We start from the raw sequence: 21,662 nt of genomic DNA, 5'->3' as shown, positions 1-21,662 counted from the left end.
ATCTCTAACCCCATTGTTCTGTTGACTGCTTTCACTGGAACTGCAGCCTTTAATATATCAGGCACAACACTGCACTCTCTGCTCAAGCTCCCACGAAGTCTGAAACCTCCATTTCAAGGACTTGGCAACAAACTGGATGAAGTCCGAGCAGAACTTGTAAATGCTGAAATCCTCATCATTGATGAAGTGTCCATGGTGTCAAAGCCCTTGTTTGCTTATGTGGATGCAAGACTGAAGCAGATTAAAGGCAGTCACAGACCCTTTGGAGGAATGTCAGTATTAGCTGTTGGAGACTTTTATCAACTGCCACCAGTGCGACAACCCAAGACCCTGTGCGTGTATGAGCCATGTGAGATTGACCTTTGGCAGGAAAACTTTCAGATGATCACTCTCACTGAGATTATGCGTCAGAAGGATGATCTTGCCTTTGCAGAGATGTTGAACCGGATCCGTGTGAAAGGAAAGTCGGATGAGTTGTCTGAAGCAGACAGAACTTTATTGTCACAAACCATCACTGAACCTGCACTTTGTCCAGCTGATGTCCTGCACATCTTTGCAACTAATAAACAGGTTGATTCACACAACTCCACTACATTAGCTCTGCTACATTCTCATATCACCAAGATTGATGCAGATGACTACAAGAAGGACCCACGAACTGGAAGAATGGCTCGACAAGACAAACCATATAAAGGAAACAAAAATGAGGTCCCAGATACACTAAACGTAGCTGAAGGTGCTCGAGTCATGCTCACCAGAAACATAGACGTGTCTCAAGGATTGGTGAATGGTTCGTTTGCTACTCTCGTCAGAATAATAACCTCAGAACAAAGTGGTGTTGCTCATGTCACTATGCTTGGACTCAAGATGGATGATGAAACCGCTGGAAGGAATTACGGAAGCAGACCACCAGGCAGACCTGACGATTTAGTGTACATAGAGAGAGCCGAGGAGAATCTGAAACAGAAAGGAGTGGTACGCAGACAGTTTCCTGTTCGACTTGCTTTTGCTTGTACAATACACAAGGTTCAAGGTATGACACGGGCGTCAGCTGTAGTCTCACTAAAACACATTTTTGAACCTGGCATGGCTTATGTAGCTCTTAGTAGAGTGACCTCTCTCAGTGGACTACACATGCTAGATCTGGATGAGAGGAAAATCTATGCCAACCCGGAAATCACTGGAGCCCTCGAGACCATGAAACAAGTCAGCTTGGACAACATGATGCCTCTTCTTTGTATCCAACAAACATTGAGCAGACATGACACTCTGACCATTGTTCACCATAACACAGAAGGCTTGCCATGTCATGTCAATGACATCAGGAGTCATCATGAACTGTGTCTTGCAGATGTTTTGTGTCTCACAGAAACTCACCTTCAAGGCTCTTTTGTTGCAGACAGTCTCCAGTTAGAGGGCTACAACATGTTCAAACGCAACAGGCACGTCTCGTACACAAATGTTCCACAAATGGCCAACAAAGGTGGTGGCGGAGTTGCTGTTTATGTAAAAAATAATATTCAAGTGTGTGAAAAACGGTACCTACATAATGTAACTGACCTTGAGTTTGTGGTTTTAAAGGTTGAAGCCCCAGTGAGTGCTCTAATTGCAGCTGTATACAGACCTCCAAAATACAGTGTGACATCATTCCTGTCAAACCTGGGGAGCCTTCTGAACTCATTGGAGATCATGGACTGTCAGCCCATCATTATCTGTGGTGATTTCAACGAGAATCTCTTCTCCAACATTGGTAAGCCAATACTTGATCTGTTTCAGTCCAGGGGATATGCACAAGTCATCACTGCTGCAACCACAGAGAAGAACACACTGCTGGACCTCATCTTCATCTCCCAACCACAACGTTGTCTCCACTCTGGTGTGATGAAAACCTATTACAGCTATCACAACCCTGTCTACTGTGTCATGTCCTGGAGCAATCCATAAATGTACCAGCTGAGTTTAAAAGAGAAAATACTAGGTCATGGGATATTGTTGCACTTGTTTTTGGTAAGTACAATGGCAATTTATTTGGTAATTTTACTTTTCACAGAATTGAATAATATTATGGATCATATTTCTTTCCAAGTAACTTTATACCTACACATCCTACCCGTATGTAACCATATATTTTAGCAACATTTTCAACATATTTGGGCCTGTGCATTTATCAGGGAGGGTTTGGGTCAGGGTTGATAAATGCACAGGCCCAAACTGTTACAGTAGCTGTGTACAGCATTGTACACAGTTGCTAACTGTTACTGTATCAGAAAGTATGTGTTCTAGGTGTAACACATAATTTCTGATGTACTAATACTTAACAGCTAAAACACCAAATTTCCACCCCACCCAATTTCACACATTACACTCTCGCAGGGCATGTGACCTTGCTACTGACTGTTACTAGTATAAGTTTCCTTTTTTGATGGTATTCTGTAATGTCAAGTTTCCTTTTTTGATACTGTTCTCCTGTGTCCTCTGTAATGTTAAGTTTCCTTTTTTTGACTGTGAAGTTTAAACATGCTGCAACACGCCAGAGACTGCAGCTCCAACTAAACTGTCAATCAACAGAGGTCCCGTCACTGTTGGAAAACATAGAGACACGTTTCACTTCCTGCATGTCTCAGTCATTTTTTAAAGCTGAGGATGAGTAAACACCGGCCTGCCTTTGCCTCACCTTCAGTCTGGCTCTGGGATACTTGATCAGCTCATAACAACCAACACATCATGCCACAACAGACCAGATGCTGCAACACCAACTTAACTGTCCATCAACAGTAGAACCGCCAATGCCGGACAACACAGTTCTCCTCCTTCCTGCCAGTGTCAAGGTTTTTTCACAGGAGAGCATAAGGTATTACTTTCTTATTTCATGTGCTTTACAAATTTAGCTGTAATTGTGTGTTCATTAATATATTCACTTTTCAACAGTTTTAATAAGACTTATGTTATAGTTATTATACCATTGTAATGTATGTAAACCTCTTGCTTCAGGTCTTGCTCCACTGTCATCCCACCCACTCCACTGTGAAAACACTCAGGACTGCGTAGAGAGCTACACACAAAGAAGCTGAACATCATGCAGCCCTCCTAAACTTCTGTGAGAAATGGCTTGTTGTTTTGAACTGCAGCAAAGTTCAAGGTATTTGATTATTGTAAATTATGTAACTTGTTAACATGTTTGGTGTCAGTCTTCAGTTTATTACAATAGCTTTTCTCTTGTCAGGACCAGCTCCATTGTGCTACCTGAACATCACCATCGGTACATCCATTGCTGTGCTCAGTTCAGCTCATCAGAGATTAACTACAGTTGATTCTGAAGCAAGTGATCAGGTGTACGGCTACAGGGAACTAAACTGCTGCAGATCAGGTGTCAAGCAGTCATCACTGATTTGTTCTGGTCAAGTTCCTCCCTAAACAAGCTGTAAAGGTAACATATCTTCTTTATTCCCTTAGTTTAATACTTCTCTTTGACCGCAACAACAACACACTGTTGGATGTACTGCTTGCATGCTATTTACACCAACAGGAATAAGAATAATGTTTCTCTCTGTTGTTCTCTTTAAGGCCTCTCCTGATCCATGTTGCTTTTCGTGACATTGTCTTCACACCAAACTTTGACCAGATAACTGGAGAAACAGTTCTACAGCCACTGAACAGGTCAAAGATCATGTTACAGCCCTTTACAGTATCACACTGACACTGAGATCTGTTGACAGTTTGGTTTGTGCCAAGAACAGACAGATTCAACAAACAGCAAACATACACTAATCCCTTACAAACAGAATGACAACAGGGCAGCTATTTATTTTTTTGTTTGTTTGATCTCTACCTTGTTTATTTTATGTTTCATCACGATTTATTATTTTATTTGGTTACATTTATTTATTCCTGCCATCCTTCCTTTTTCCTATTAATCAGTTTTGTAAAACATATATGGCAGATTAAGGATGAAAATATGTCAATTAGTTCAATTGCTACATGCATAGGAACTAATAGACCTGAAAGAAAGAACATATTTATATTCTAATGTTTTGATTCATTAGTATGAGGTTTCAGCTTGTACGTATATTCAAGGTTTTTCACATATGTATAACTTTAAGATAATCGAAGCCCAATTGAAAAGCTCTTGCACATGTAAACTCAGTGTTAATGTTACACAGACAAGATGAAGCTATTGTCTTCAGACTAAAACACACAACTTTGTTCAACGATTTAATTGGAAAACAAATCTACCCAAGTTTGCCCCTTGTGTTTCTTTCTGGTTGGCCAAAATGCAGATACTGTGAAATCTTTGGGCAAAATGAAACCCTAAAGATTTTTGCAAATAGTTTCATTTTGATTTTGAATTAATTTAATTTCTGTTCAATTTATTTCAATGTAATTTATTTCAGATTAATGCAGGTCAATAAACATGTCACCCTTATTTGGATAATAAAATATGCAAAAATGTTTGTGTTTTTTTTACTTTGTCAGTAAGACAGTCTCTCACAGTTTTTATATGATTTCTTCTGATTTATTGCTGTTGATTCTAATGTACTGTGTTAATTACTTTACAAATGGCTTTCTAAATGGTAATTTAAATATAAACAAATAAAATATATTTATGATGAGGTCATTGTCTGGTTCATAATTGCTGATGGAACTGTTTCTTCGATTACATACAATGATACTTCTGCTGCTACCACTAATAAACTTTCAGCTGTTTAAATTACTACATGTTTGTTATGATTATACTTCTACTACCTCTCCCACCTTTCCCATGTCTACAATTTCACAAATTATCTTCTAGTTTTTTCTGGATTGCAATACATCTCTTGGATTATTTAAAATGATGCTGTTTTCCTTCCATCTTTTGCAGTTCTACATTTTAACTATACAGATGTTTAGCAGTTCTGTTCAATGCTTTTCAGCAGCTAGTTTTCCCTTTTCTGTATTTTCTGCTATTTTGAGCTAAATTCAGTTGAATTCAGCTAAATTCAGCTATTTACACATATATTCAGCTATTTTTTAAAAATATTTCAGCTTTAAGCTTCAGCTTTTCAATAATGATTTGCTATTTATTTATATATTCATCTATTCCGCTATTTTCAGCTATATTAATATATTCAGCTATTTTTACATATATTCAGCTATTCTTTCATTTTCAAATATATTTAGCTATATTTAGCTAATTTAAGCTATATTCCACTATGTTCAGCTATATTCAGCTATTTCTTTCAAATATTTCAGCTATAAGCTTCAGCTTTTTGCATTCCAACGCATTTTCAGCAGGAAATGCTCTTTCTAGTTATTATTATTATTATTTTTATTATTCTATTTCTTCCATCCGTATTTTGGACCTCTTAAACTCCTTCATATTTTCAGCTACAGAAAAAAGTTCAATTATTCAAATATTCAGCTACTTAAGGACACAATAGCTATGCCTTTTCATATTTCTTACTTTTCAAATTTCCAAATTATTAAGCTTTTTATGATTTTTTTTTATAATGGGACCCAATGGGGAAATCTTCAAATCATCTTCAACTTCAAACGTTTACAGTTTCTTCATATGTTGAGCTTGAGACGATATTTAAAATTTCAAATGTTGACAAAACCCTCAGCTATTAATCTACGCTTTTACATTTTTCATATCTTCTCAAATTTTAAAATTATTCAGCTTTTTATCAAATTAAAAATGAATGGTTTCCAATGAAGAACATCTTCAAATCCGCTTTCAACTCTTTAACAGGAGCCTTTTAGTCTGTGCATCTGCAGGCTGAAGGCACTTGAACGACCCCACACGCGAACGGGTGCGCACGTGCACGTGCGTGAACGGTCGCGCACGTAAACGGCCGTGCACGCACGTGAACGGCAGCATACGTGAACGCTCACTAACGTGAAACGGCCGCGCAAACGGCAGCGCTAAAGTGTTATTATGGTCGCGTGCACGTTCGCGTGTGTGTGCGCGCGCGTGTGTGCAAGTCACTTCAGTTACAGACGTCAGGATTAACAGCGTCACTGACGTTCACTTTCTGAGGTTTAACAGATGGTTTTGTAGATACACGGCAACCCAATAATATCAGACGTCTGACCAACTGCGCCTGTGGATCAGTGGTTAGCAACTCCGTCTTAGAAGCAAAGGGTCAGTGGTTCAAACCCCACCTATGGCTGACTTTCATTTTTTTTTTAAAAAGCTTTTTTTTTCTTCTTCTCTTGGACTGGACACCCGGGCGGGCTGGGTCGTATGTTTGACACCCCTGATTTAGATGATGCAGTTTTCCTTTCAACTTTTCCAATTATACATTTAATTTTCAAATATATTCAGCTTTTTTAAGCTTTATTCAACTATATTTCACTATGTTCAGCTATATTTAGCAATTTCTTTCAAATATTTCAGCTTTATGCTTCAGCTTTTTTGCATTCCAACGCATTTTCAGCAGGAAATGCTCTTCCTAGTTAAACTTATTAGTTCAACTATTGTTCTTCAAATCTTTATTAAACTGTTTCTTCTATTTCTTCCATCCGTATTTTGGACCGTAACTAGTCCTTCATATTTCCAGTTACAGAAAAAAGTTCAATTATTCAAATATTCAGCTACTTAAGGAGACGATGGCTATGACTTTTCATATTTCTGACTTTTCAAATTTCCAAATTATTAAGCTTTTTATGATTTTTTTTATAATGGGACCCAATGGGGAAATCTTCAAATCATCTTCAACTTCAAACGTTTACAGTTTCTTCATACATTGAGCTTGAGACAATATTTAAAATTCCAAATGTTGACAAAACCTTTAGCTATTAATCTACGCTTTTACATTTTTCATATTTTCTCAAATTTTAAAATTATTCAGCTTTTTATAAAAAAAAAATGAATGGTTTCCAATGAAGAACATCTTCAAATCCGCTTTCAACTCTTCAACTTCAAAAGGGAAAGGCTCTGTCATGCCTCCAGCTAGAGACACCATTCCACCTTTAAAATGTTGACAAAACGTTTTTGCTGTTATTGTATTACTCATCTTTTCGATATATCCTATATTGTTTTAACTGTCGGCGTTTTCGTTTTATAGTTTTTCCGCACCTTTTCTGCCTTTCTCATTATTGTGTGTTGGGCAGCTCAGAGCAGTGACGTAATACTCCAGAGCGAGGGCACTTGGCGATACACATATTTTAAACTTGCTCTCTACTCCAAACCGTATACTCTTTGGACATAATTTATAGCTCAAAACGTTGGAAATCTTGTCTTCTGCCGTAAACTGCGGTCGATAGGAATCCAACAGATAAGACGTGTTGAAGTCCGACTGAATGGGAGAGCCGGTCCGTCCCCAGCAGCAGCCCTTTGGTCTGTGCATCTACAGGCAGCAGGCACGTAAGCGGCCGCACACGCGAACGGGTGGCGCACATGAACGGCCGTGCTCGCGCGTGAACGTGTTATTATGGTCGCGTGCACGTTCGTGTGTGTGTGTGCGCGCGCGTGTGTGCAGGTCACTTTGGTTATAAACGTCAGGATTAACAGCGTCACTGACGTTCACGTTGAGGTTTGACGGATGGTTTTGTAGACACTCAGTAATATCAGGTGTCTCACCAACTGCACCTGTAGATCAGTGGTTAGCAACTCCGCCTAAGGAGCAAAGGGTCAGTGGTTCAAACCCCACCTATGACAGATTTTAATTTTTCAAAAAAACTTTTTTTTTTCTTCTGTTGGACTGGACACTGTGGCGGGCCGGGTCGTATGTTTGACACCCCTGATTTAGATGATGCAGTTTTCCTTTCAACTTTTCCAATTATAAATTTAAACGACAAGAATTTTCAACAGTTCAATTAAATGACTTTGAACTGTAAAATGTTTCAGTAGGTATTTTGCCTTTTCTATATTTTCAATAATGATTTGCTATTTATTTATATATTCATCTATTCCGCTATTTTCAGCTATATTAATATATTCAGCTATTTTTACATATATTCAGCTATTCTTTCATTTTCAAATATATTTAGCTATATTTAGCTAATTTAAGCTATATTCCACTATGTTCCGCTATATTCAGCTATTTCTTTCAAATATTTCAGCTATAAGCTTCAGCTTTTTGCATTCCAACGCATTTTCAGCAGGAAATGCTCTTTCTAGTTATTATTATTCTTCTTATAGTCAAACCACTACTCCTCCCAGAGCGTTGCCAGCACATGCGCAAAAATTACATCGAAACGTGCGGTTTGCGCGGGAATCGTGAGCTATGACTTTTCTAAGAGATTCGCCCGTACGTTTTCCCGAAAAATGCAAAAAACATAAAAAAAATTTCACGAAACGTTCGTAGAGGGTGGCGCGCCAATTAACAGAGTGAGAAGAAGCGACAGAAACTGTTAAAAAAAACAAACGTATTTTGTCTTTACTCCCACAATGTTCACTCTTCATACACCATTGTTGGATAGAAACGTTGGAAATATTGTCTTCTGTCATAAACTGTGGTCGATAGGAATCCAACAGATTCAGACGTCTTGAAATCGGACTGAATGTGAGAGCAAGTCCACCTCGCTCTGCCATCCGCCGCCATGTTAAATCTCCCTCCAAAGCCACGTCTCCCCCGAAACTCGTACCTGATTTGTAAATCGCCCGTACAGACACATGTTTTATCGTACAGACTCACCAGTCACAGTATCTGTTTATCAGGTCTTCCTAACGCTCAATATGTGATATCGAAGCAATAGTGGCTTTTAAAGTACCATTTTTTTAAAATAGTTTGAAAGGAGTTCCACAGTATTTAGGTCTATTAAGCTCAGCGTAAGGAAGTCCCTTTGAAGTCATCACCATGGCAACCTTTGATCTAACGACCCACAGGTGTTCTCGTTAGGGCAGTTTAACAGACACGCAGACACTTACACACGCACACACAACACAGATGACTTCTGTCTCTCTGTCTGTTTGTCTCACACACACAGACACACAGACACACATACACACACAAACAAACAAACGAACACACACACACACACACACAAACAGACACACACAAAGACGTTTACGTGTGTTTTATATTGTGTAGTTGTCAACACTGTGATCATTAATAAGGTCATATAATATTTCATATACGTTTGTGTGTGTTCAGGACGTTCAGTAGTTTATTTCCTTAAATCCACAGTCCAGTCTGCCTCTAATCAGTCTGCTGGCGCTCACTTGGTCACCATGACGACGGCAGCACACAGGTGCTTCATATCAGCCAATCAGTTTAACACACAAACCAACTCAAGTGCTTTGGAGGAGAGACGGGCGTCATAAACAAAAGCTATATATTGCGACGTCTTACGGCAGTAGTAGCCACACTTTCAAAATTTCTTGCGAAATTTTCTAGTTTCTGTCATTGTTGTGTATGAACGAGTACAACACTATAAACGGCTTCCAGGAGGGACCTCTGAAAACCTGAGTGATTGTCCTTTATCTACAGGTGTAAAATCTGATATGTTTAGACCACACACACACACACACATACACACACACACACACAGGCACGCACACCGAGGCCATGGCTGCACACAACCTTTGTCCCAGACCTCTGCTGGGGTAATTAGATGCTGAAATATTGATTGTGTGTGTGTGTGTGTGTGTGTGTGTGTGTGTGTGTGTGTGTGTGTGTGTGTGTGTGTGTGTGTCTGATGGAGAGAGGCACGCTTGCCTTCATTGTATTCATAATGTGTGCTTTTTTACTCGCATGTGGTGGTCAATGTTTCAGTTTTTCTTTTTACTCAACCTTGTTATGGCATTCCTTGTCTTTATTGGAAAGTCAAGAGAGAGAGAGAGAGAGAGAGAGAGAGAGAGAGAGAGAGACGCGCAGCAGGAGATTTTAAGGTGAAATTAAATTCCCTTCTTGATTTACAAGGGCTTCGTTAAACTGTCTCTCTTTAGATGATTAACGGTACATTTCTGTAAAAAGAAACACCACATAAAATAACTGCAAATATATTTTGCCCTGTGCACATGATCTTATAGATCCTTGTTGGCTTACGATGTTAACAACAGCAACATAAAATTTGTACAATTCATAACCTAAAAAGAAGTATAAGAAATGTATAAATACAAAGAAAAACTAAATAAGAAACAGACGGACACTATTCCATCTTCAATACCGTTATTTATATCTTAGGTAAGACTGACTCTGTATTAACTACATATTAACCATTTCATACAATGTTGATTGAAATAATATATGTGAAACCACACGCTGTAATGTCATGTTATTCACACTTCTTTTTTCAGGTTTTTAGAATATGCACAACTTTTGAAATGTGTTCTTCTCCTCCTTGGTGAAAAAATAAACATTGTAGCCGACACAGATCTAACGCAAATGACACACTACATTCAAATTATAATGTAATTAACATGTCTCGCACAACTGCAAATGCAACCTTTCATCACATGTAAAGATACAGGCTCAGCCATCGACTGTAAGTTAACCACGCAAATATGAACTTTCGCAGAAACATAGAACCTTTGGCGATGCTGCACACTGAATCGGGCGAACCTTTCTCCTCGCTTTGTTCAGGTGTTCGCCGGCCTTCGGCTACCGTCAGCTGCTGAAACCAAATCAAGCTGAAACTGTTCAATACACAACTGGTCAAATTGCTGCAGATACAGCTTCATATTCAGTTAGTGCGTGTACAATTCCTCATGTTGGTGAAATGTACTGTGAACAATGTTTATAATGAAACAGGAGTTAATGATGTCCCAATGATGTTTCAGTGTCCTTTCTCTGGGATAGTTTAAGAATCATTAGAAATCAATACATCTGTTAAATGTTGGGAATCGATAAGCACTCGGACCCAAGTTTGGTTCAGAGACAGATTCCACTGTGACAATTGAAAGTGCATTCAGCAAGAAAGAACAAGATGGACAAAGGAGATCAAAACCCTGAAGTCCAACGGGCAACACTGCTGGAAGACATGGAGTTCAACTCCCTCCTCTTCATTGTGGAGGTTGCTTTGTGGCTTTTTGGCAGTTTTTACCTACAGTCTATTCTACAGATTCTTCGAAGTTCTTTTAGTTTGTTCACCCTGTGGCTCAAGTTTTTACTTTCAAAGACTCAGTTGTCCCTCTGAAAGGCAGCTGTCACTGCTACCATGGGTCAAAGGTCAAATGATCCAATTAAAGGTGGATAATGGGAGAGTGAATAATTTACTGTGCTTAATCCTCAAGCAGGTTTTATGCCCCATTGGGTGATCTGTTGACTGCAATTGTTGACCTCATTGTTATTCTAAACTTACCATTGTTCACTTGTGTGATAGCTTGTGAGAAGAATGTTTTATTGAAACTCGAAGCGTAGGTTTGGTGCCTCAGAAGCTCCAAAATCCCTTTCCACTTCCTGAGTAATGTTTAAAGAGTAACAGTTCTCCGTCTTATCTGTGAAGTGCGTCTGACTCTGCACTGCATTATGGAGGAGGACTTTAACTTCAAACTCAGACTGTCTGGTAGCTCAACCCTGACTGGCCTCTTAAAGAGGAGGCCGGGCAAAACGTCTAATGAGGTCGAGGTGACACGGCTGCCATGTGTCAAAAAAGTCAAAAGATCAAACTAAAGCTTCATTAAAGGACGGCTGCATAATTTACGAGGGCTAATACACACGCACGCACACACAAACACAGACACACACACTATGGTGGCTGGAAAGGATCATGGGTGACGATGTACGTATGAGCACGTGATTATTTACTAAAAGTCCCATATGTGTCTATGTTTGTGCATTTATTTGTAGAGCACATTTCAACAACAAGGTGATTCAAAGTGCTTCACATCAAACCATTCATAGCCTAAAACATAATGCAGAAGAAAACAAGATTTACAAAAAATTAAGATCATTTACTTCATATCCTTGAATCAGAAAAGTCTTCAACCTGGATTTAAAGGAGCTGAGGGTCTCAGCAGACCTGCAGCTTTCAGGGACCTTGTTCCAGATATGTGGGGCAAAAAAACTGAACGCTGCCTCTCTGTGTTTAGTTGTGACTCTTGAAACAGGAAGTAGACCAGAACCAGACGACCTGAGGGGTCTGATGGTTCATAAGGTCGCAGCAGATCACAAACATACTTTGGCCCTAAACCATTCAGTGCTTTATGGACCAGCAGCAGGATTTTTAAGTCAATTCTTTGTTTCACAGGAAGCCAGTGCAACTCTCAGCCGTATAAATGCAAGGACACACACACACACGTACATGCGTCTTTGTGTTTGTCCTGCGATCACACGCCTGATCTATATCTGCAACTGATTAGTCAACAAGCGCAAATGCCTTGTATTAAAAAAAGTGAATAGACATTAATTAAATAAATAAAAAGGAAAAAGAAACATTTTCCTGTAAATGCAGAGGTTAAGTTTCAAATCCCGAACTTGTTTCATTAAAGATCACAATTTCAGTTTCAGTATTTGTAAGATTAGACTTCAAGTTGTGTGTGTGTGAGTGCGGGTGCATGTGTGTGTTACCGACAGCGTTTTACATGGATTCTGATAGCAGACCTGGCACGACTATTTAATTTAGTCTGAAACAAGAGCATTTTGACATGCAAAGCTTTTATGTGTCTACGGCTCCTTTGAACATGTTTATATATAAAATGTGTGTGTGTGTGTGTGTGTGTGTGTGTGTGTGTGTGTGTGTGTGTGTGTGTGTGTGTGTGTATGAAATAAAAGTGGAGGAAATGCACCCGGCGAGGGCCAGCACAGCAAGGGGAGAGCACAACCTGTTGCGTCAACAAAAATGAATGTTGTCCAAATCTATCAACAAAACCGCCACACTGACCCTGCACAGCTGTGCTGCAATGTCATGTCTGCAGTGCGACAAGCGCCAACCTCTCCCCGCGCCAAGGAGAGGCTGCGGGTGAAGGCCAGGTTAAGAAGCGCCAGCAGCCCCAGGTGCAGCAGCAACTACAGCGCCGTGGCTCGTTAAGGATTAAATATGACTGAAATGTAAAAAAAAAACACAAAAAAAACAGTAACATAATCAGCATTTCACTCACCATACGCTGGCTTCACTGACCAATCACAGCTGCAAGCTCAGCGTCTGGATTGAACATGAATCGCGCATGCGCAAAGCTGCCGCTGATACCTGTCAGCTGTCCTTCACATCTCCACCTCATTCAACCAGACGTCAGTGCACTTGTTCAAGACAACACAGACTGGACTTTTCTCACTGAGGAAGAAAAACTGAATAGAAGACATGAAAAGCACTTGTTGCTTTTGTATAAAGTTAATTGCTGGTCTTTAACATCTTTAAGGTAAGCAACAGACTGAATATGGACAAAAGAAGGAGTGGTTTGTCCCTCACAGGGACCCTTACTACTGAACAGTACCTGTTCAGAAAAAAAATAAAAAATATTTATAAACTATATATGTATGTATGTTAACTTGCTGTTGCTCCAGAGTGCTGTTATATTGTTCTGATAACAATACTATATATATATATATATATATATATATATATATATATATATATATATATATATATATATATATATATATATGTATGTGTGTGTGTATATGTTGCTGTGTTCAATTTAATGTAAAATATGATAGCCTCCTCTAGGAATACACAGTACTCGATGTTGATCAAGAGAGGCTCTTATACTTCTCTCTGTCTTTCTCAGTGTCCACAGGTGACTGCCGATGTCCAGTCATAAGGCTGCAAAGAGGAACCATGGTCATTCTACAGCAGGTAAATACACACACACACACACTAACGTGACACATCGACACACGGTTGAACTTTTTCTAAAGTATGTCCACTTTGTGCAGCTCGTTCCAGTGAAGCCACAGCAACACTCATTAGGAATCAGCTGCTCATTATTCTGCATTGTTTTTCACCAAACCCTCTTTGTAGTCAAACACACACACACACACACACACACACACACACAAACATAAACTAGACGCTGAGTGCAGTTGCGTGTGTGTGCAAGCATGCGTTGGCCTCAGTGTCGGTGTTTTTGATTCTCGGTTAATGCGTTGCTGAACTTGTCAGCCTTTCTGATCGACTAATCAGCTCTGACAGCGCTCCCCCGCTGTGGAGGGCCGAATGGGACGAGCCAATAAAACAAAGGAACACACACACACACACACACATACACACATACAAATCAGCCCTTCACCCCGCTATGTGGATGTTCATCACACACACTCTGACCTCCATCCAAACTGTTCAGGTGATATCAAACTCTGCTGCCGCCGGATCACACAAAGGATTATTTATTGTTTTTATACGAGAGAAGATGACGACGACCGTGGATGATATATAATACTCTCTTTTGTGGCTTATTTAGAATGTTGTTTTGAAAAAGCATAAAGTGAAAGATTTTCTGAAGATGCTCTTTTCCGTTGATAACGGTTTCCTCTTCATTTAGATTTTTTTACCATCAAGCCACGGATATTTTGCATTCAGAGCCTGATATATTTTAAGAGAAGATCTTTAAAATGTGTAGATAACTATGGTCGGGAGACCGGTTGTCACCAATTTACAACATAACATCCAACAATCGACACATCAGAACAAGAAGGAAGCAATCATTGTTTCAGTCGGTGGCCGAGCTTAGTGGTAACCATGGCAGGGAAAATGAACGGGAATGAATCTGATTGGCCGCTGGAGGGCTCGGACGACAAATTACGCAGCCTCACCTTCAGATACGCCACCCTCATCCAGGTAAAAGATTGTGGCTGATTTTATTTCGAGAAAACTTGCTTTACAAAAGAATGTGGTCGAGCTATGCTCATCGTCGATCCCACAGATCCTCGTGCCAACATTTCTGATCTGTTTGGGATCCTGTCATACTTCTTTTTCCACCTCAGTCTGTGGTTTAACCTCTATATGACAAACACCTTACAAATCAACCGGCACTAAAAGGATGTTTCTAGTATTTTGCAGTTTTTGTTTAGTTTTATTTGTCACCTAACCTGAGTACTTAAGTAACGCCACTTCAGTCGTCATTTTAACCCAAACTACCATCTTTTTTTCTGAAAGCTAACTAACTAGTTTTGACCTGAACCTATGAGTTGTTTCCTGAGAAGTTTATTTTGGAAAGACTGTGTGTATGCAACGAGCAAACATGTACGCGTGTTGCTCCACTTTCATATGAAACCACGTAAAAAAATCTGAGGATCCACTGCACACTAAAAGACAATAATGTTAGTTTTGTGGAATATTCCGACTCAAACAAGGCCTGGAGTCGATCCCCACGCCGGTACCACAGTGTGGTTTCTCCTTAATAGTATGACTTTCCCACCGAGGGTTTTGCTTGCCATTCTGTTGCATCACCAAAAGATATGTTGTTTTTTATTCTTGGCGTATGAGAACTGGCAAGTGAGGCTGTCAGCAAGTACTTTGGTGGCAATAGTGTTTTTGTTTTTTTCACTTGTAGATCTCAGAGATTTAATTGACTCTCTCCGCTAAAAAGCCTTCTTGTAAAGTGTAAAGGGCCTGGAAGGCCATGGCTCAGAGTTTGTGATGGTTTTACAGCGGGCACATTTGAAGTTTCTATTCGAAACTGAAGCTTTACTTTGCTTTGTTTGTTGAGTTGAAAACAATACAGCTAAAACTGAGACGGTGCAATCTTTTGTTTAGAGGACTTGCTCTGTGGTTTGGTTCATCTTGGGGTTTTGACATAAGAACTGAGAGTACTACCAGACCAACAATGGCCGTGTTTACCAGATTTGTTAGGAAGTGCTAAGAGCTTCTTAGGAGCGCTCTAAGAGCGCCGTGAAAGAAGGACGTGTTTCCCAGAGTCGTTCTTAGCTTAAGACGCTCTTTCACTAAGAAGGAAACGTAAGATCAGTCTCACCCACTCTTAACAGCCTTCTTAGCGACTAAACGCTCACTGCAGCCGCGTCAGGGAAAGTTATATCAGACATTCAAAGGAATACTAAAACCATGCGTAATGATGAATGTGCGCTCACAGCTGCAGAACACTGACGCAAGAAAAATAATAGCATGAAAAGAAAAATAACGATATAAAAATAAAGAATTGCCCATGTGTTCCTGTAGCTACATAAATAAAATGAATCATCATTACTATCACTCATTGTGTTTTCACACACATTCGGCATCTGCATATGAGTTTACGTTAGCTATAAAAACATCAACAACCCTGTGGTATTTCACAGATATCAGGGAAACTGACAGGTGTAACTGAACTCGGCTGGAACCTCATCCAGAGAGGCTCCACGTCTAAAGGCGTTGCTGAAGTCCACGCGTGAGACACCACGGCTGCAATACAGCATAGTCTCGCTGCTAACCAACAGCGTCGCCTCGCGCGAAGCCAGATAGTTTACATAAATGCATGTGTGCATCAGCACTTCTCCTCACTTAATGTGCTGTCAGACCGGGCTGTCCAGTCCAAGTACCGGCTTCCCCGTGTGGAGCTCCAACGCCTCGTCACGCTGGTGTCACCACACATCCAGAGGCCAACCCGCTGCAGTGTTGCCCTCAGCCTGCGTTTTTACGCAGTGGGGAGCTTCCTGGAGGTGGTGGGGGACGGCACCGGCCTCAGCAAGGCATCGGTTTCACAGAGTGTGGCAGCGTGACACCGATCCTCCTGCACCATGTGGACACACATCAGAATGACCACCACACAGGACGAGGTCCGCCAAGTCCACCATGGATTTCATGCCATGGCTGAGATCCCCGGGTGATTAGTGTCGTGGATGGCACACACACGCGCGCACGCGCACACGCGCGTAGCATAATTGTACCTGTGCGTGTGGGAACCACAAGGTGTTGTGTGTGATTTATGTGCTGATAAAGTGGTGGGTGATCGATTAACCTGGCATCGATTGATTTAGTTTCAGCAACACGGCGGTGGACAGCTCCCACTAAGAGCGTCTTAGGAAGCTTCTTTGACGAGATCTTAAGAAGGAAGTTAAGAACGCGTCTGGGAAACACTCGTATCTTAGCGCTCCTTCTTAAGAGCCTTCTTAAGTTCTTAAGAACGATCGAATCTGAGAAACGTGGCGAATATAGTTACATGTACACGCACACTTTGTCACACAACCTCTAACCCATTTATCCTCCAGTGCCACTAGAATAATTGTGCACTTTTATAGTGGTTATTCCTGACATTTCTTTATTACATTTGTAATGATTTGTTTTAATTGATTATTCGAGTTTGAGAAAGTATACATAAATAAACTCCAATTAAAATTGTTTGGTTTTTGAGAAATCATTATATAACTGTAAGCTGTCTTTTAAACGGTTTTGAAATTGTATTATATATTTGTATTATTAATATTTATTAGATCATAAGGTTACATAAAAAAATAAAAAAATATCAAATTAAATATGGTGTAAAACAATTACTTATTTATATTATATATTTGGGAGAAATATATCATATTCACAACAGATGATGTCCCAAGTTCTGAAACCAACTGTAATATCAATCACTCGTTTCTGTTGTGTTCAGTGTTGCGTTACGTTCCTCTGTGATGGAGTGCTAGTGCAGAGTGCGAAGTGAATTTATTGAGCAAAAACAAGGCAAGGATTCCCTAAAGAACAGGAAACTAAGAGGCATTTAAACAGAAGGAACCAGCACTGGGGCAGGAGGAGACAAACAGGGTTTAAATACACAGTACACAATCAGGGGCAGGGCTGACAATCACAGGGGCAGGAAGTGCAGGGACACAAAGGACACACAAGACAAGGACTTCAAAATAAAACAGGAAGCAAGGAAAACTCAAACCATGACAATATGGGGCTGCATACATAACCAAGTAGCTTTACTCAAGTACTGTTTTCAAGTAAAATTCTAAGGTTATAGTACATTACTTGAGTTTGACTTCTTACGTAACTGCAGAGAAGTAAGAGTTTTCTAAGTGGTGATGAAAAGAAGTGTCATGAACCAGCAGAGGGCAGACCTGTACCTGAAGAAGACCTCTGAGCTGCAGTCAGTGTACATGTAAATAACATGTACTGAAAGCTAGTACACATTGAGAGTAATGAGATACTACTACGCAACAGTTAGAGAGACTTTAGACTGAGCGTAACTGCTAGAACGATGAGCCTTGTGTTATTTTACTGGAGTATAAGATCTGAATCTTCCACCACTGTTTCTTCAATAATAATGTTTTCCAGCATTCTAGCTGCGGCTGCTGGCTTTGTCCCTTTGCCGTGTCTGTGGAGGCCAAATAGTAACAACATGTTTATGTTAATGGTCCTCTGAAGCGGGGAGAGAGGGAGCTGGTCACTGTGTTCTTTATGGGCGAGTTTATTCTGGTACCAATTAGCTTGTCACTATATCTCACCCAGAGAACCTTTGCCTTATCAAAATAATCCATCTAAATGCAAATGAGGTTTGGATGGAAGTGCTGTTATCAATCACATGTCATCTTAATAGCCTTGTGTCCCCCTGCCTTAAAGCACTTCTAACTCGAGAGTGATTGGATGCTATGCAGTGTCTGCAGGATGTTGTGAGGCCAGTGTGACGCTCCCCTGTTAATCAATGGGGTACACTGGTCTGAGTTTCAGCATCCCGTAAAGGTCTACATGTAAATTTATCATGGGAAACAAATATTTGAAAACACACTGCTGCACAAAATGTTTTTTAAAAACCAGCAGAGGGCAGACCTGCACGTGAAGAAGACGCAGTGTACAACCAAACGACTACACATTGAGAGTAACCAGATACTACAAAGCTGCTCTTAGCAAGACTTGAGACTGAGCTGAAACGACAGAATGGGCCTCTGTACTTGTAATTTATCTGAGTATTTATATTTCCTGCTTCTTTCTACTTTCTACCACAACAGTTTCTACTCTTGTTACTTTGAAGATTCACATTTTCCACACCAAACTATTTGGTCTAACTACACAGCAGTTTATGAAGAATTAGTAGCGTCAATACGGCAGAGCAATATGGCTTAAATCAATATCTTTACATATGTACATTTTCCGGGAATAATATAAATCATGATATTCGCAAACTTGTGCAGAATCACACTATAAATATTCCGATTTTTTTTCAATGAAATAAATTGTGTTCCGCATTACGTTAGACAAAACTCACACATAACTCAAGAGCATCCGTAACTAACTCTGGACGCTTATGATTACCAGTCAGCAGATATGATATTGTTAACATAAATACGCAAATGACAGGATGTTGCGTCATTAACGGACAATACATGTTCACATCAACAAGAACTAGTCACATTTAGTTATGTATCCGAGGGTTTATCTTGCGCCTATACTTCACTTTATTTATAAAACAACTCAAGTACTCAATTTCCAAGTACTCAATATGATAACATAGCGTTTAACAAAACATGACAAAACAATCCAACTAAATTGTGGCTCTGAAACACTGCACCTCTCTGCATGCGCAGAAACAGCCCCCAGCTGTTCTCCCTGCTCTCAACCAGCAACACCGCTAGCACCCCCCGACGATGCCACCACACCCACGGTGGCTTAGAAACATCACATTTCATTTAGACTAAACTGCTCCATGTCTCATGCGCTTCACCACATGCTGTAACACTCTGTGCAAAAATAAGTCCCATCGAGCTTCACTCTGCACGGTGGTGTAGTGGCTAGCACTGACGCCTCACAGCAAGAGGGTCTGTGGTTCGGATCCCGGGCGGGGTTCGGATACTGGTCTGGCAGATCCTTCTGTGTGGAGTTTTCATGTTCTCCCCGTGGCAGCGTGGGTTCTCTCCGGGTTCTCCGGCTTCCTCCCACAGTCCAAAGACATGCTCCATAGGTTAATTGGACTCTAAATTGCCCGTAGGTGTGCATGTGAGCGTGAATGGTTGTGTATCTATTTGTCTGCCCTGTGATGAACTGGCGACCTGTCCAGGGTGTACCCTGCCTTCGCCCCTTGACAGCGGGGATCGGCTCCAGCGCCCCGCGACCCTAACGAGGATAAGCGGTTAAGATAATGGATGGATAGCTCTAACTTTGTGATTCTGTTTAGCCCAGCACAGAAGGCTTAGCAGGCCCTGACGGCCTGCCGCTCCCAGTCAGTAACTCAATCTCATGAATTGTTTCAAAAAAAATCATTTGATGCATTAGGTCAGTGGTCCCCAACCACCGGGCCGCGGCCCCCTTGGTATCGGGCCGCAGAGAAAGAATTAATGAAGAAAAAAAGATCAAGGTCAGACAAAAGTTTCATTTTGAAAAAAGACCGGATACTTCCATCTGCGCGTAACTTTAGAAAAATCTCTTGACACATGTTATGTGTTAGTTACCCCAAAAATGAAATTTAAAAGTCCATTTCAGCTTGGTGTTCTGGATTAAAATTAAGGCAAAGTATCCTTGAGATCACCAAAAAATCTCTGAAATACCATTTTCAACATCCTGTCTTTGTGAAGCGGGTTCAAATGAAGAAGTTGACTGGACGTGAAGGTCTAATTTACGGAGTTAACAGGACATAAACACACATCGGGGGACGTTTTCTCCCATCACACCGAGATGGGACCGACTCGTAGCAGAGAAACCAGCTCAGAGCTCACACAAATTTGGCTTAATGGTGAGTTCTTTATGCACTTTATAATTGCTTCATGTTGGTCGTATCATTTTATTGCATCATATCTATTACGTCATATGTATTACATCGTATTTATCGCCCCACACCGCGAAGGCCGGTCCGTGAAGATATCGTCTGACACGAAATCGGTCCGTGCCACAAAAAAGGTTAGGGACCGCTGCGTTAGGTGACCTGTGGCCTGCAGTGCACACGTAAAGGCCCTGGTGGGAGCCTGTACAACTTGTACTGAGCCAACTACACATTGAGGGTAGTCAAGTAAGTCAGCAAGACTTTAGACTAGGCTGAAGGGACAGAATATACAACATGAGCTTTTGTTGGACTTTATTCAAACCTATGTCTACGATCACATAAGTTTTTTTTAAATAATTCACAATTTTTTCTGAATGTGTTACGTAGCCCTCTTGAAAAAAAATAATGATAACTTGTACAATATTGTGATTTAATCAAATAATCACAGCTTGTGTCTTTACAACCCAGTCACCAGACACTGTTTTTACAATTGTACGTTTCTACAAACCACGGATCACGAGGAATGTTGACGTTCCTAAACAAAATGTTTCAAATCATTTGTACATTGTTTATATTGTTTTCAGAGACGGAGCTCTATAAAACCCACTTTACTCCACCTGCTCAGCAGCAACCAGCAGGCAGACACGTTTCCTCGTTCAACGTTTCCAGTTAATTTTGAAGAAATGGGAAGAAAAACTGTGTATTCACAAAAACAGGAAAACCAAAACCGTTTTATGGAGATATTTACATTTCACAGATTTCTAAGGGGGTGATCTGTGAAAGCACTTTTTCTTTCTTTGTTATTTTGTATCAACTTTTTGTCATTTTTAGTGATAATACATGTGTAACAGGAAGTCATGGAGAGAGACGTGCAACAAACGCCCCCAAGCAGAACCAGCAATGTTGGGGTTCACAGTCTGCGTTTGAACCTGAAGGCACCGTCTGTGCTCTGTGCGGTTTGCAACCTTTCCACACAGGAGTGACATTAGTAGGCGTAAGTAAATACCCGGCTCATGTCTGGCTTGAATTATTTACCTGAGGAATGGGATGATTAGCACCCACGCACCAATTCAACACAGCCAGCAAGGACATGACATCACTGTCCCCATGTCCAAAGCAGCAGAGTGCGTGATGTCAGTGTGGTAGTTGTAGCCATGGTGGAAGTCCTGCTCTCTGAATCTTG

General features: G+C 40.5%; 1 long non-coding RNA gene across 1 annotated transcript; it reads left to right on the top strand.

The window, feature by feature from the left end:
- Positions 1-2,210: 2,210 nt before the first annotated feature.
- On the top strand, positions 2,211-3,296 carry LOC137791025 (uncharacterized). Its single transcript, XR_011077972.1, has 3 exons — positions 2,211-2,851; positions 2,992-3,139; positions 3,224-3,296. It is a non-coding gene; the product is annotated as an uncharacterized lncRNA (long non-coding RNA).
- The last annotated feature ends 18,366 nt before the right edge of the window (positions 3,297-21,662 follow it).

This window comes from Clinocottus analis, unplaced genomic scaffold, assembly GCF_023055335.1.
Source record: "Clinocottus analis isolate CAN_PGR_092001 unplaced genomic scaffold, fCliAna1.0.p SCAF_2, whole genome shotgun sequence".
NCBI lineage: Eukaryota > Metazoa > Chordata > Actinopteri > Perciformes > Cottidae > Clinocottus > Clinocottus analis.
Note: the sequence above shows the minus strand (reverse complement) of the source record. Positions and strands in the feature narration are given on the sequence as shown.